This window comes from Vombatus ursinus, unplaced genomic scaffold, assembly GCF_900497805.2.
Source record: "Vombatus ursinus unplaced genomic scaffold, bare-nosed wombat genome assembly UNPS02014821.1, whole genome shotgun sequence".
Lineage (NCBI taxonomy): Eukaryota > Metazoa > Chordata > Mammalia > Diprotodontia > Vombatidae > Vombatus > Vombatus ursinus.
In genome coordinates, this window is record NW_020954599.1 from 31,683,452 (window position 1) to 31,701,279 (window position 17,828).

The 17,828-nt window shown below is 40.3% G+C and overlaps 1 long non-coding RNA gene across 1 annotated transcript in view; it reads right to left on the reverse strand.

Annotated features, from left to right (window-relative positions):
- Positions 1–351: 351 nt before the first annotated feature.
- Positions 352–17,828, reverse strand: part of LOC114024485 — a 59,466-nt gene continuing 41,989 nt past the window's right edge. Inside the window, exon 3 of the long non-coding RNA XR_003566902.1 lies at positions 352–1,936. This is a non-coding gene — a long non-coding RNA (uncharacterized LOC114024485). The remainder of the gene's footprint in view (positions 1,937–17,828) is intronic.

Consider the following 17,828-nt stretch of genomic DNA (forward strand, 5'->3'; position numbering starts at 1 on the left):
AATCCTCTCATACCCCAGGAAGCTAGATAGTCAACTAGACTATAGACCACATGGTATTCCACCCAAGAAGGGAAATGAATTTGGCATAGCTAGGCAGCTAACCCCATTCAACAGCATTCTGCTGAACTCACCTATGCCCCAAGATCCAGTCTTGAGGTTTAGACTCTCCCCAGAAGGAAATGAACTTGGGTTTGCTAGAGATATAGAATCTAAATGGCTCCATGGACAGAACACTAAGCCTGGAGTCAGAAGGACCCAAGTTCAAATCCAATTTCAGACACTTAACTAGCTGTGTGACCCTGGGCAAATTAATTAACTCTGTCTCAGCTTCCTCATCTGTAAAATGAGCTGGAGAAGGAAATGGTAAACCACTCCTGCACATCTGCCAAGAAAACCCCAAATGGGGCCATGAAGAGTGGGAAAAGACTGACCCACAATTGCTAGACATGCAATCTTCTTCCTTATTGGACATGAACTGTCCACATAATTCAGGGTAGTAGCAGACGGTAAAATCCAGATTTTTGCTCCTCTGCATCCTGGCTGTTACCTCAGCTCTGGGGCTGTGTGATCCATCCTCCTTTCTCTAAGAGCCTGGCACTGCCCAGGAATGCCTCCTTCATTCTCTAATACATGTGAATCCCACAACTCTCCAGGAGCTCAGCATTGTTCAGGAAATCCCTCCTCTTCCAACCAGGAGGCTATGCCAAGTGCTCCATCCTCTCCAAGGGTCACAAGGCTCAGACACTCCGCCATTCCCTCTCACCACCACCTCTTAGACCACAGGGGTGAGAGAATGGGTAATGACAATGTCACTTTGCTCTTCGTAGCTCCCAAGGGAGAGGCTGTGCAGATGCAGAGGCCTTCCCCACTCACCCACAGGACCCAGGTCCATTCTTAGCTCTGCTGTGGTTCACTGGTCTGTAAATAGTTCTTTCAGTTCTAAGCCTGAAAGCCAACTCTGTCCAGAAGATTCCCTTTAATAGACTCATTACAAAGGGAATGGCTATGATACATGATAGCCAATCACTGACTCATAAGGTCAATGAGTTGTGACAGTACACAAGTATCCAAGGCCAGATGTCCTTAGCCCTTTGCATAAAGTGCCAAATGAGCACAACCACACCCTCCAAAGTCTCAAACATAGGTTCACCTTCTTGAAACCTGATTAAAGTCACCAAGATGGGCAGAATACTCTCTACATGAATGAATGAATGAATGAATGAAGTATTTATTAAGCACTTTATACAAAGCACTGTGCTTAGCTCTGGGTATACAAATCCAAAGGACAGTCCCCGCCACTGAAGGAGCTCACATTCTAATAGGGAAGACAACATTTGTTTAAGTTCTCACCTGACCGTCAGATGGAAAGGTCCCATGGTCCTTAGGATGTAGCAGCAAAACCACCACAAAGCAGTAATGCCTCTTCTTTAATGACCTTTCCACTAATAAAATCATATTGGCTTCTGGTGTTAAACAATTTGACAATGCCAAGGACTTTGGCATTGGACAATGGCAAAAAATTTCTTTCCTTGGTGGCACCTGCAGGAGTGGTGTCCAGGCTGTATCTCCACAGGAATTACTTCCCAGGATGATGACTGAAGACACTGAGAGGGGAGTATTGCTTTTCCCAAGGCTCTTGGGCTCAGGGTCCTGGGCCAGCTCCATCAGGATCTGAGGGGGGATGAGAATCAAAGTAGCGGTGGTGGGGATGGTGGCCTGGCACATGTTGCTTCCTGTCTCTCCCTCAGAGTGCCTGCTGCTTCAGCTGGGCTGACTTGCCTGCCCTTTGGGTAGCAGCTGGGAAGTTGTGGCTGGTCCTCCCTCCACAGCTGCCACCTCCCTGGATGATGGTTATGTGTGTTTCATGCAATAAATTTTCCATAGTTGATTAAACCAATCTTTAGTTGCTTTAATAATGCAGATAATTCTTTCAATTCTAAAAGGTGAAAATAATATTAGTTAGTTTTCTATGCTGAATTTCCCTGTGTCCTCTTATGCAAGAAGGGACAAAAGTTATAGGAGTTCATGTTAGGACCTGAAACTTCTCCATGTTATCGAGGTGGATGTTTTTTTGTGTTTATTAAATCTATATGGAAGATAAGAGAAAAATCAAAGAGGGAATGGGATTCCTACATAAGGCAGATAGGAAGGTGGTAATGTACAACAAAAAGGGGCCAAAATATTGTAACTTGCTTCTGATTTCATTTCAAAGGAAAATAACCTTTGTATAGAAGATAGAAAAAAAATGTTGTCAATAGGCAGTTGAAACTGAAGATAAGTGAGGGGGTAATTCTTTGCTCTTAATGTGCTCAAGTCACATCATAATCATCCTATAGTACTGGAAATACCAGGAAGTATGACTGTTGAGTCAGTGTTAGTGAATTTTGAAAAATCATGGAGAATGGAAGAGGTGCCACAGGACTGGAGAGTGGCAAATGTTTTGATTTTCCAAGAAAGGGAGAGGGTGGAGTTTGTAAACTACATACGACAGTGATTTTGAATTCATTTCTGGGAAAAATTCTAGAACTTTTTTTAATTAAAAATTTTTGCTATCCTGAACCTGACAAACACCCCCCAAAATTTCTTTGTACAAAGGTTGTATCTTTAGCTGTGAATTTCTATTACATGCAGCTTTTTTTTAAACATAAGTAATAAATTCAACACGTTAGTTCCAAAGCTGTCCTGCTAGTCTGTCTGTGAACTTCTCTGTGTTCCCTTCTGCCATTTTAGAAATTCTTCACTGATACTCATTTCTTTCATCTCTTTCTTATGGGGAGAAGGTATCACAATCACGAGCCCTCCCTTCCAATTCTCCAAAATGAAAAGCTCTTCCTACTCTCTGACTCTATCCCTTTCATCATTTCTTAGGGACAGGGACTGACCCATGATCTCATTAGTAAAGAGAACTGCCAGGTGAGAAAATCTTTTCAGGTTGAAACTTTTTCTACAACTTTCAGTTTCATAGAATCACCTGGATTCTATGAGGGGTTGAGAGACTTGCCCATCACACAGCCAGTATGTGTTAGTGGTAAGACTTAAATAAACCCAGGCCTTCTCAACTGAGAGGCCTTATTCACTAGGCCAGGATGCCTTTTTTCATTACATCTAATGGGACAATAATATTCCATTATATTCATATGCCATAATGTGTTCAGCCATCTCCTGATTGACACACCTTTCCCCTTATTTTCTAGTTCTTTGCTTTAAAAAAAAAAGGTGTTAATAGGAATACTTTTGTACAGAAGAATCCTCTTCTGCTTTCCTTTTATCTCTTTGGGCTATATGCGTAATTGTAGCATCACTGGGTTGAAAGGTACGTATGGTTTACAACTTTTTTGGGCATGGTTTCAAATTGCTTTCTAGAATGGCTGTGTCACTTCCTAACTCCACTAATAATGCATTAGTGCCTGTTCTTCCACATCCACACCAACAATTATTATTTTCTTTTTTTTGGTCATCTTTGCAATCTAATGATGTCAGGTGAAAGCTTAAAGTTATTTAATTTGTATTTCTTTTGGTACTGGTGATCTGGAGAATTTTCAATATAGTTGTTGATAGTTTGTGTTTCGATTGTTTTGAGAACCACCAATTCATACCCCCGACAATATATCTATGGGAAGAATTGTTGTTACATGTATTTGAATCAGTTTCTTAATATATTTTGGATATCAAACCCCTTTTCAGAAAAACTTGCCATCATAATTTTCCCCAGGTAACTGCTTCCCTTCTAATTTTAACTGCATTGATTTTTTTTTGTGAAAGATTTTCAATTTTATGTAATCAAAATTACCTGTTTCATTTTCTATGTTACTCTCAGTCTTTTGTTTGGTGAAGAACTCTTCTATCAATAGTTGTGAAATATATTTCTTTCCTTTCTCTTCTCATTTGTTTATAGGTCATAATGATCAAATGTCCATCCAAGGCTTATCTTGGTATACTGCACGAAGTATTGTTCTAAATCTAATTTCTGCCAAATTGCTTTCCAGTTTCCCCAGCAGTTTTGTCAAATATTAAGTTTCTACCAGTTGAGAGGCAACTGTGGATAGAGTGCTGGCCCTGGAGTTAGGAAGACCTGAGTTCAAATCCAACCTCAGATGCTTACTACCTGTATGTGACCCTGGAAATTCTGCTTCTCAGTTTCCTCAACTGTAAAATGAGGATAATAATACCTCACAGGGTTGTTGTGAGGGGAAAATGAGATATTTGTAAAAAGTGGTTAGCAGTGCTTATCCCATAAATACTTATTTTCTTTCTTTCCTTTCCCAAGTTTATGGGGGTCTTGGGTTTATCAAACACTACGCTACTACGTTCATTTGCTTTTGTATGTTGTATACCCAATCTCTTCCACTATTGAGCACCCTTCCTTTATCATCAGTACCAAATCATTTTTTTTTTTTCAAATCATTTTAATGATTACTCCTCTGTAAGATAGTTTGAGGTCTGGTAGCACTGGGCTCCCTTTCTTCCCATCTTTTTTTCATTATTTTCCTTGAGATTCTTAACTTTTTGTTCCTCCAAATGAATTTGTTCATCATTTTTCTAGTCCTATAAAGTAATCCTTTGAAAGTGTGATTGATATGGCAATGAATACGTAAGTTAATATAGATTTTTCTATTTTTTTTCATTTTTATTACATGGTTCAACCATTAATATTTCCTTAGATATTTAGATTTGTCTTTTTTTTTTAAAGGCTGCTTTGTATCTGATTTCTATGTAGGTGGACTCCTAAATATTTTCTGGTTCTGTCATTTTTTGTTTTTGTTTTTTAAAAGAAATTAATTTTCTCTTATTTCTTGCTTTCTCTTCCTACTTTTGTAGGTAATATAAAGAAATGCTAATGACTTCAATGGGTTTCTATATATCTTTTTTTCTTACAGTATTCATGATGTAAAGAAAAATTAGAACCAATAGGAGGAACCACGAGAAAGGAGAATCAAAACAAAATAACAAAAGAAAAGGAGAGCAAACAGTATGCTTCCATCTGCATTCAGCCTCCATGGTTCTTTCTCTGGATGTGGATAGCATTTTCCATCATGAGTCTTTTGGAGATGCCTTAGATCCTTGCATTGATAAGAAGAGCTAAGTCTATCAAAGTCAGTCATTACCCAATGTTGTTGTTACTGTGTACAGTATTCTCCTGGTTCTGCTCACTTCACTCAGCATCAATTCATATAAGTCTTTCCAGGTTTTTCTGAAGTCCAACTGCTCATTATTTCTTATAGTCCAATAATATTCCATTACATTCATATAGTATAACTTGTTCAGCCATTTCCAAATTGATGGGCATCCCCTCAATTTCTAATTCTTGGTCATCACAAAAAGAACTGCCATAAATATTTTTGTAAATGTGGGTCCTTTTCCCATTTGTATGATCTCTTAGTGATACAATCCTAGAAGTGGTATTGCTGGGTTAAAGGGTATGCACAGTTTTATAGCCCTTTGGGCATAGTTCCAAATTGCTCTCCAGAATGGTCGGATCAGTTCACAACTCCACCAACAATGCATTAGTGTTCCAATTTTCCACATCTTCTCCAACATTTATCATTTTCTTGTTTTGTCATGTTAGCCAGTATGATAGGTGTGTTGTGGTACCTCAGGGTCATTTTGATGGGTTTCTTTATATCTTGATAATTTTTTGGTTGTTTCAATTATTTTTAGTTGAATATCTAAAGTTTCCTAAATAGACCATAGTATCATCTGCAAATAATGATAATTCTATTTCCTTATTGCCTATGTTTATTCCCTCAATTTCTTTTTCTTGTTTTATTGCTATAGCTAGCATCTCTAGAAGTTTGTCAAATGGTGATAATGGACATGCTTACTTTATCCATGATCTTACTGGAAAGGATTTCATTGTTTCTCCATTATTGGTGGCTGTTGGTTTTTTCTACTTTTTAAAAATTAAACAAATTTTATTTTTAAAATTCTAAACTTAAAATAACAAAAAAAGTCTATATTCATGGCAGAACATAAAAAGACTGAATATGAGATCATAAATCTCCATTCCATATCACCAACTAAAAATAATATAAAAAATTCCACATTATTTTCAAATCCTTCTAGTTTGTGTGTGCTTCTGTTTTCTTCTCTGCATCCAACAAAAAAAAAAAGGTTTTTTTGGTCCTTCTTTTTGAGGAAACACTATTGCTAACTCCATCATTCTCCTCATTCCAATTAAAAAGCTGAAATAAAAAAAACTTCTTGTAACAAATAAATATAATCAAATGAAACAGATCCACACAGTGGCCATGTCTAAGAACATATGTCTCTTTTTGCACCCTGAATCCATCATCTATCTCTCAGCAGTTAGGAAACATGAATGCTTCTTTATAGGTCCTCTGAAGCACATTACATTAATCAGAATTCTTAAGTCTTTAAAAATAGTTTTTCTTTACAATGTTGTTGTCCTTGGATACACTGTTCCCCTGGTTCTGCTCCCTTCACTCTGTGACAATTCAAGTTACCCAGGATTATCTGAAAGTCTCTTTCATCAGTTCTTATGGCAAAAGAATATTCCATTACACCAATATACCACAATTTGTTCAGATATTTCCCAATTGATGGGCATCCCTTAGATTCTAATTCTTTTTTCTTTCACCCCCTCCTTCCCTTTCCTTCAGGATCAGGAAGTTTGTTGGGCTTATGGATATTTCCTCCCTTGTATCATCATCCCTCTTGAGAATCCATCCCTATCCTTGCTAACTTCCCTTGTGAGTTTGATGTATTTCTTTTTTGGGGTGGGGGCAGGTGGAGGGGATTCTAAGTTAATTTTATTTGTACTTACACAACCCTTTTTTCCTTTCAGTATTGAGGTAAGGTTAATTATAAGATACCTACTATTTCCTTCCCACCAGAAGATACCTTATATAGATAAATACATTTTGCATATACTTAATATGAGCAAATATCTGCTGAGAGATAACGTCTTTTTTGTTCAATTTTAATATTTTTCCAATTATATGAATAAACAATTTTTAGACTTCATTTTTTACAATTTTGAGTTCCACATTCTTTCCCACTCTCCATACTCTCCCCCCCACCCCCACTGAGAAGGCAAGCAATTTGATAAAGGTTATACATGTGTAGTCATGCAAAACTAATTTCCATATTAGTCATGTTGTGAAAGAAAACACAGGCAAAAAACCCAAGAAAAATAAAGTAAAAAAACACAGTGTACTTCAATCTGCATTAAGTCTCTAAGTTTGATGTATTTCTAAATCAAATTGTTCTTGTGTGTGTTCTTTCCCTTCTGTTTCAAGTAAGATTGAAAGTCCATCTGATGTTTTCTCCTCCCACACCTTATTCCATATTGATATATACACTCATGCAACCAACCGTATTATGAGAAATATAAAAGTCCACCCTCTTTTTCTTCCTCCTTTCTACACCAGAATATTCCTTTTAGCTTCCCTTCTCTTCCTCTCTTTTTTTAAAAACTTTAACTCCCTCAATGCCCTTTGAAGACATGAAAGTTCTGAAGGGACATTTTTCTCCTCTCTATTTGAATGATAGCAGCCCATTATCGTACAGTCCCTTCCCTTGCTCAAATAAATTTACCTTTCCAGATTTCTTTGAGTTCTTGCATTTGCATTTCAAAGTTCCCATTCTGCTCTGAAATTGAGTCTGAAAAACCAGGCTTTGATAAATCCCATTGGGATTCAAATGGAGCTACTTCACCAAGCCTTAAACCCAAATCACTCTGTCTCTCCCTGATTGACCAATTGGGTTCCAACCCAAGCCTCATTTACTCATTGTTTAGGTTTTGATGGCTCAGAGTGAAAGTAAATAGCAATTGTTTCTGTTCTGGCCAGAAACCCTGAGAGTCCTTCCCCTCCCAGTTTGATTTTTTTGTGTGTGTGTGAGTAGGCAAACTAGGCCATCTTTCGCCTCATTTCTTACCTAGCCTTAAATCATAGAATGGGTGTTGCCTCAGACCAACTGAGATCCAGGTAAGACCTTAGCTTAAAAAGGCCAATGACCCACTGCATCTGGGTCATTTCCAGTTATCCTGACCTAAGTCTTGCCACTGGACTCAGATGACCCTGGAGGAGACAGTGAGGCTGATGACTTTGCACAGGCCTGCCTCACTTAAACCCAATTCAATTGCAAGTCAAGACATCACCCTCCTGATGTCATTGGTCCTCTTCCAGAACAAAAGACAAAAAACAACAATATGGAGTTATTCTTTCCTTCCTTGGGGAGGATTTCTAGAGTTAAAATATATATGTTTTTTAATACTGATGTGTTTTCTTTGTCTTATTCATCTCTCCTGTTTTTGTGCCTCTATTGAGGCTTTGTGCCAGGTCCAGGCTCTGTTTCCAGATGTACTTTTGAGTAGGTTGATCAACCCTGCTTCTTCTCACCCTGGGTCACTTGAGTTCCTGGGTTGATGAACATCTCCCTGGGTTAGGCCACCTCCCATCTCTGGATCTTTGAGTATTAGATCTTGAGTGTTTTTCTTTGAGTATTAGATCTCACAGTATTAGATCTTCTAGGCCCACTAGTATCTCAGAACGGAGTGCTAGGGACCTGACTCCAAGACATTCTCCCTCCTTTCTCAATAAGTTCAGTGCCTGAATTACACTCTTTCTCTCTGCCTCATCCTAGGGGGTTTCAACATACATATTGATATTCCCTTAAATACTTTAACTTCCCAATTCCTCAATCTCAATTCCATGGCAAACTCCTCCACTTCACATCAGCTACACACAGAAATGGTCCTACTCTTGACCTTGCCATTATTACCTATAAGTGTTCAACTTCGATGTGTGTGAACTCTGAAATTCTTTTATCTGTTCATAATTGTTTATCTTCCTATCTTCCTTCTGACTTCTGACTCCTTACCCTGTTTTTCATCACTATGATTTCTAATTCCTCCACTCCTCAGGTCTGTCCCAGGCCTGTACCTCCGTACTAGGTACATATTTCTATGTGTATAATAACATCTCTCATATAACCAATCCCATTCTCCTTTCCTCTGACACTGTCACTGCCCTGGTAGGAGTCCTCATTGATGAGGTTGGAATCTGGGCCCCAGAAAGGAAAAACCCTGGACTTTCCCCGCATGGCCAAATCTCTGGTGGTCCCCTGAAGCTATAATCCCATCAACTGGCCTTTCATTGTGGACCTCCCTATGGCCCCAGGCCATTTCTCCATTCTCCCTTGGCCACGTGGTCCACGTCCCTGGAATTCTATTATCTCATAGACTATTTGGCCACTCCTAGATCCCTCCCATAGTCTTTCTGTATATAAGGTCCATCTTGTCTCCATTAAGATGCTTAGATTCTTAAAATCTATACACTGCTTACTCATATTCAGACTCCTTAAGAATCTGTTCAATATGACGGATGTTCTAATAAACCTTGCTTTGGCTGAAAGAAGGCTTGGGTCGAATTCTTTCGGGCAGGACCCGCGTTTTGTGATTTTGGGGTCCCAGCACCGCTGAACCCCTAAACTGCATCATCATCATGTAATAGCTGCCCCAAAACTCTCCCCACTCTGATCCATCCTCCATTCAGCTGCCAAATCAATATCCCAAAGCACAGATATGACCATGTCATACCCCTACTGAATGAACTCCAGTGGTTTCCTATTTCCTCCAGAATCTAATATAAAATCCTCTGTTTGGCTTTCAAAGTCCATTATATCCTGACCCATTCCTATCTTTCATCAAGGCTGCACTTATTAACTGTGGGTATCCCCATCATTTTCATCAAAGCAACCTTGATGTTCATTCATGAGTGTTCTGGCCCAGACGAGTAAATGCAGTGCTGTCCACCAAATCTCTGAAAGCTGCCCAATCCTTTCCTGCTCCCTTGTTGCCAACTGTGTGTTGGCTCAGCTTTTCCTCCAAGTGTGCAGCAAGCTGTTTCTGCTCACAGAAGAGCTCTAATTTGCTGACATTAAGTCTTCTAGTAGTCTTCTTACCTTTGGGCCTCCGCTTTTGTTGAGTGCTAATGTCTAGCTTGGAGAGGATAAGTCCGTCCACATGATTGGTCCAGTGCTCTGTGCCACACATTGCCTTCATCACTCTTACATCCTGTCTGTCTCTTCTCCTTACAATGACATAGTCTATTAAATGCCAGTGTTTGCTGTGAGGGTGCATCCACAGTTTTGTTGCATTTAGGTAAATGGAAGATAGTGTTGATGATGAGAAGGTCATGAGACGTGCAAGTCTTTAATAGTAAGTGACCACTGCTGTTGCTGTTTCCCACTCCATTCCTCCCAAGGTCTCCCTGCCACGTCTGCTAGACTGTGCCTTCTCCAGTGTTAAAGTCACCTAGAATCACAAGCTTGGCCTCTTTAGGCACATTGATGATGAGGGTCTCCAGGATTTTTCTTTGCTCTCATCAGGTTTGCCATGGTGCGAGCACATGCACTGATGATGGTGGCATGGTGCTTTCCTGCAAGTGGCAACTGCATTGTCATAAGCCTATCATTCACTCCTTTTGTGAGGCATACAAGCTTGTTGACTAGATTAGTTTTGATTGCCAAACCTATGCCAGGTTCATGATGCTCCTCATCACTGTGGCCACTCCAGAAAAACATGTATCTAGCTTTGACTTTGGTGAGCTGGCCTTCATTTGTCAGTCTTGTTTCACTCAGGGCTACTATTTGGATGTGATACCTACTGAGTTCTCTCACAATAATAGCTGTTTATCTTTCAGGTCTACTGGAGTTCATGTTGTCCATAAGCATGTGCATATTCCATGTACCAGTGGTGAGTGGAATCATCTTTGCAAAACTTTTTGTATTTTTTGTGTGTTTTGACTGCAGGGTAGGATCCATGCCTGCTGCAATTAGCAGGCCAGAATTAGGTTAGGTAAAGTGGACAATTTTTAGGGCACCTCTTCTAGCCCTTTTCTCATGACAGGAGGTAAGCAGTGGCCCCTAAAAAAAGGCTGCTCAGACACTCAGAGAATTGCTGAATCCACTTCTGTTTCAGTTCGGTGAGAAGCAATCCTAATAATCTGGGTTGCCTGTGTGCATGTGTGACTACAGCTCCCAGTGTATCCATACCTACTTCCTTGTCACTCGCCTGTCATCACAGGACTTTGAAGTAGGTAAAAATGGTATGGGTGATGTCCTTCTGACTCACACTTAAATTAGATTTAAGTGAAGAAGAATTGCGCAAAGTTGGCCTCACTCAGTCTTCCAGTCATCAAAGTTCAGTGGCAAGACAAAAGTCAAGATGACCGGCGATGGCTTGGTGTTTTCTAAGTCTGACCAAGCTCTAAGAGTTCCACAGCACCTGCTTCAGCTGCCTTCATGGCCAATGGAACAAATTGTTCTCATCTGCCCATTCTCCAGGAGGGAGTCTTCACATGGTTGGGGTAGACACCCTCCCAACTCTCTGATGGGTTTGAGACTCCTAGGTTACCCTGAATCTAGTTTAGCCCATCTGTTGAAATGGTTTACCAGGGTGTGCCCACTGTGCATGCTACAGCTTTTTAGAACCACAGGTGAGAGTTAGGTAAATCAGGTGAGCACCAAAGATGGATAAGCAGCCCTTACATCAGAGGTACTGGTCTTCCCTAAACACCCTTACACCCTGGCTCCCTATTACCATTAGGATCAAATATAAAACCTTGATTGGCTTTTAAAGCCCTTTACATCCTGGACACTTCTACTTCTCCAGTTCTGACAAGCTTCATTCCTCTCCTCTGATCCAGGGACTCTGGACTTCTTACTGTTCCTCCCACAACATACTCCTTGCCTTTTCACTGGCCATCGTCTGCCATGCTTGGGATGCTCTCCCTCTTTAATTCCATCTCCTGGCTCCCCTCTTTGCTTCAAGAGTCATCTTGAATCCCACCTTCTGCAAAAGGCCTCTTTCCTTCTCCCTACTACTAGTGTCTTCCATCTGAGATGACCTCCCATCTGCTCTGTATAGATCATATAGTTGTTTACTTGTGAACTCCACCATTCCGACTGTGAGCTCCTTGATGGCAGGGACCATGTGTTTGTCTTTCTTTGTATCCCCAGCACTTATCATTATCCCTGGCCCATAGTAAGAGCTCAATAAATGCTTGTTGACTGTTTTCTTGACATCCCTCAGAGCGCACTGGCACCTGGACTGGCCGAGTCTGAGCACTGCTGCTCCTGCGTCACATTGGTCTGGTCACTGCTATTCCCCAGGGCTTCTAATGTGAGCTCCTTGAGAACAGGGACTGTCATGCTTTTCCATTTATATCTCCAATGCTTAACACAGTGCTTTTCTCATATTAAATCATAGGGATGTTACATATGAGAGGAACTACTTTCACTGCTTGGCCCCAGAGGACAAGACCAATAGGTAGAATGGAAATTGCAGAAAGGTCAATTACTACTAGATGTAAATGAGAAACTTTCCAATAATAGTAATGATCCAAAAGTAAAGTACAGGCTGGCCTTAAGAGGTAAAGGGATCCCTCTCATTGTTTGTTTATTTATTTTTAGCAGAGGCTGCATGGCCACTTGTTGGTGAAGTTTTACAAGACTCACATATTTCAGAGACAAGAAAAGAAAGAAGGTTAGAAAGAAGCACAGACAAACAGGACAGCTTTGAAAACCACTGCCTGAATTTATATACTTAAAAAGAAAAACAATCAGGATGCAATAAAGAGGTGTAGTTTCATGTACAATCTTCTTTTTCTTTTCTACTATGTATATGGAAATTGTTGTTCAAGTCATTCCAGTCATGGCCAACTCTTCGTGACCTCATCTGGGCTTTTCTTGGCAAAGATAGTGGGGTGGCTTTGCCATTTCCCTCTCCAGCTCATTTTATAGATGAGGCAACTGAGACAAACAAGGTTAAGTGACTTTCCCAGAGCCACACAGCCAGTAAGTATCTGAGGACAGATTTGAACTCAGGAAGAGGAGACTTCCTGACTCCAAGCCCAGTACTCTATCCACCATGCCACATAGCTGCCCATGTATATGGAAATGCCCTTTTAAAAATGTCTGTTATATTCAGAATACAAATAAATTTATATTTAAATCCAAAGTTTCTCTTGGATTAAATGGGATCTGAAGTTCCTTTAAGCTCTGGAGTGCTATAATTTTATGATTCTCTTCTTTATAAACATGAACTCAGAAGGAAAAAAGGAAGTCAAAGCAAAGAAAAAAAACAGCCCAAACAACTCACCACTCCTAGCAACATTACCTAGATGTTTGTTGATATAAAAGGCAATATTGTAGTTTGGAACAAACACATCAGATAATGCCTAAGGGTTTGTAATTTATTGTACCATGAACTTGCCTCAGGGTAAAGTACACCCTATCAGACTCATATATAACAACAATAACTCAGCAAAATGGTGGAAACAGATATGTGGATTTCTATGACTAGATTCAACAAAATCTTATTTGGTTTCTGAGACTATAAATGAACACTGAGTTCTCTTATGGAGACTTAATTAAATAATGCATTTTGTCCAGATGGATGTGAGACATGGGCTTTAGAAGAAGGTGGTGTGAGTCACAAATCTCTTGAAACGGAATAGGACAAAAAGGAGTGGAAAATCAGAACCAAATGTTTCCTCTTTGGAGTCTCCCATAGACCATCTGGGAGAGGTGACATGCAGAGGCAAACCAGATGAGAGACAGGATAAGGCTGGATGACCTAGCTAGATGCATGGGTGTGAGCTGGCTAGCCTGCAGATGGACAATGTGGGTCTTTTCTTCCCTTTGCCTATTCTGAATATACACAGTGTTAGGGCTCTAGGAGTGAGCTAGCAAATAGACCCAAGGAGTGCTGGTTTGGTTTTTGTCCTTTGTAATCAATGAGGATCAAAATGACATCACAATGCCGGGGTCAATGGACATTGTGGCCGACTATGGCTGATCAGACCAATGCAAGCTCAGAAGGCTCTACCACAAGTTGGGCACAGATAATCCATAGGAACATTTGGAGCGGAGATGCCTCTAAATTTGCACGCCTCATGGTTTTTTCTGAGCCTCTACAATTCTGCTTTGCTCGTGGAGAGCCGGTGCCTTCTCTGACGCGAGCAGACACGGAGTGCTGCGCACCAGCTGAGAGGCAGAGGCTCTCTGGCACTATAGGAATGTTGAAACGCTGTCCTCCACTGGGTCTACATGCCAGGTCCTCTCTTTCTCAGTGCTGTCCAGGAGTCCAATGTCTTTCTCATGGTGTACCTTCCTCTCCCTGTCCCCTCTATTTCCAGTTTGTCCTGTTCTCCCTGTTGCAAACACTATGGCCTCAGAACTGTTTTTGTCATTGCAGATGGCGCTGGGGTAACACAGGAATGAGTTTTCGGATTAAAATAGTTGTTAAAGCACTGATTTTCATGATCTTTATGGAACATTGTGAGTGCAGGGGTGGGAGTGAGGAGGAATCAGGGTTTACAGGATGCCTTTTGGAATAATGAGACGGAGAAGCTGGAGAACCTTGGTAACAGGAATAATGCTAAAAATAAGTTCTGTAAAGATAACTCCTCAATTCATGGAGTGATCCTGTACATTTGGGACAATGATCCTAGGATGCCTCCTAGAAACACCCTCTGTCTGCCTAACTCACTGTCTGGTATCTATTCCACAGGGCTCAGTGGTTGTTGAAGAGTACTTTGTTTTCATTCGTTACTGATGATTCTGGTTTTCAAACGCAAAGGAAGATGAATCATATCAATCAATGAATCCATTAATCCACAAGCATTTTTTTTTAAAGTTTTATTGATGTATTTTGTTTTTATGTTACAAACATTTACACACTGGTTCCACTCCATGACAAGACTCTTGTAACAAAGCTGGGTGGAACAGCGGATCAAGTCAGGAAGACCTGAGTTCAAATCCAGTAGTGTACACTTACCCTAGGCAAGTCATAACCTCTATTTGCCTCAGTTTTCTCGCCTGTAAAATGGGAATAATAATAGCACCAATCTCACTGGGTAGTTGTGAGGATCAAATGAGATAATATTTATAAAGTACTTTGCAAGCCTTACAACACTGTATAAATGTTAGCTGTTGTTATCATTAAAACAATTAAGTAAAACAATATGGTAACCTTATCTGAAAGTGCATGCAACACTCCATATCTGTAGCACTCCCCCACCTCTCTATTTTTATTAGGTTTTAATCACCAATTTATTAATTCCTTGAATAATTAATTTTAGTTTTTTTCCCTCCTTCTCACCTCTTACCCATTGAAAAAAAAGAGAATAAAAACAAATTCCTAACAAGAATTCATAGTCAAATGAAACAAATTCCCTAATGGAAATGTCTAATAGGCAATTTCTGATGTGGGACTGGAACTCAAGAAAGAGCTTTCCTTAAATATAGGATATATATATAATATATATTATATATATATAATATATGTTATATATTATATACATATATAAAATATATAATGCCTTAAATATAAGGCATTTCAGAAGGCACCAAATTTGATACAAATTATTGAAGAGTCTGGAAATGAAGAGAGATAAGGACTCTTCCACTTTTTATCACACAATTGGACATCCTGTTGAATATTTTGAGCTCTGAGACTCTTCCAATGAGATATTTCACATCGTTTTCTAATTTTTCATTCTTTTGGATTTGTTTTACAGTGTCTTGACTTCTCATAAAGTCACTAGCTTCCAATTGCTCTATTCTAATTTTTAAGGAAGTAATTTCTTCAGTAAACTTTTGGACTTCCTTTTCCATTTGACCAATTTTGCTTTTTTAGGGCATTCTTCTCTTCATTGGCTTTTTAGACCTCTTTTGCCATTTGGGTTAGGCTATTTTTTAAGGTGTTATTTTCTTCACTATTTTTTTGGTTCTCCTTTAGCAAGCTGTTGACTTGTTTTTCATGATTTTCTTGCATCACTCTCAGTTTTTCCTCTACTCCTCTTACTTGCTTCTCAAAATTCCTTTGCAGCTCTTCCAAGGCCTGGGACTGATTCATATTTTTCCTGGAGGCTTTGGATGTAGGAGCTTTGGCTTTGTTGTCTTCTTCTGGTTGTATGTTTTGATCTTCTTTGTCACCAAAGTAAGATAATATAGTCTGACTCTTTTTGCGCTGCTTACTCATGATCCCGGCCAATTACTTGAGATTTAAACTCTTTGTTAAGGTAAAGTCTGCTTCCAATGTGAAGAGTGTACTGTCCCAAGCTTTGGGGTTTGTATAGCTGTTTTCAGAGGTACTTCTAGGGTCCTGTAAATTTTCAGTTCTTCCAAGGTGCTATGATAAGGGGCAAGGTGTTTCCTTTCCACCACCACAACAAGCTCCACTGCATCAGCGCTCCTCCTCACCCCAGGGCTCACCCCTCAGAACTGTGATCCAGATCCAAGCACAGGCAAAGCAAGAGATTCCTGTCTCAGCACTGGCAAAGAGATCCTTGCAATCCCCCTCTGATCAGCCACTTGATTCCCCCTTAGTCTATGGGCCGGAAGCTCAGGAAAAAGCCATGGGCCCCAGGCTGTGCTGGAGACTTGAGGCTGAGACCTAGCTCCTCTCTCACTGCAGTCACAGATTTTTCCCACTGACCTTCTAAGTTGTCTTTCGAGTTCAGGGGTCGAGAAGTCTGGAAACTGCCACAGCTGCCCGTGATTCAGTCCTCTGCGGCCTGCTCCAGGGTCACTGCGGCCTGCGCGCCCACACTGAGCTGCGCTCCTCTCCCCGCCCGGCGCGATATACCTTTCTGATCAACCATCCAGGCAGTCTTGGGCTGCAAATTTGTTCACTCTGTCTTTTTGTGGGTTCTGCTGCTTTACAAATTGTTTAGAGCCATTTTTTTCGGTATTTGGAGGGCTTTGGGAGAGAACTCAAGACAGTCACTGCTCTCCCTCTGCCATGTTGGCTCCGCCCCCCTCTAAGATTCTTCTGGAAGGACATAATGGAGGAAGAACTACCAGCTACACCAATAGTATTTAGCCATTTGAACCACTGTCACACACACACAAACACACACACACACACACCAAAGTTTCTCTTCCTTCATCATCTTGGCCACATTTCTCTGAATGTGTGGCAAGTTGTCAATTTCCCCCCCCCAGAATATGGCAGCTCAAGAAAAGCACTATTTCAGACATGGTCTATCCAGGGCAGCGCTTAGTGAAACTATAATCTCTCTTGTACTGGACACTGTGTTTCTATTAATGTAGCCTCTGGGAGACATTAGACTACTACATCACACTTCTGTTTTAGATTGAATTTACGCTCACCCACAGGCAATGTGGAAAGAACACTAGAAAGAAGGATGGCTCTGCCATTAGAGAACCGAGGTTTGAATACTAGCTCGGGCACTTACTTGTGGGACTTTAACCTCTCATTTGCTTTCCCGTCTACAAAGGGAGGGGTTTGGATTTGATGACTTGTAGGGTCCATTTTATTGTTCAATCTATGATTCTAAAACCATTAAGTCTTTTTGCACTAGAACTTCTTTCAAACCAGGTTTTCCAAACTTTACACTCATGCTTTTGATTTTTCAAGCCTGAGTGAAGGACTTTGCATTCATCTGTATTATAATATGGCCTATATTCCACCCGAGGTTGCTGTGAGAGTTAGTCAACCTACCTACTCTTTAATCAGGATCTCAGGTAGCTGGTGTGCATCACTTTTACCTCTGCCTCTGTGTGAATGGCCTAGTGTCTCATCTGCCTTAGGGGTGTACGTGGGTTTCCACCAATCAGATTCCTCAGCTTATTACTCTCATCTATTCATCCCTTGCTATTTGTCACATCACAGGTTGACTATCTCATCACCTTGATGATTCACCTCTTGCAAAGTTATTTATTTGTAATGCATTTAATCAGATTAAATAAAAGGTAATAAAAATGAAAGCATTACTCACCTATAAGATAGCTTATATATTCCATTTGATAACCAGACTCTTCCCAAGTAAAAA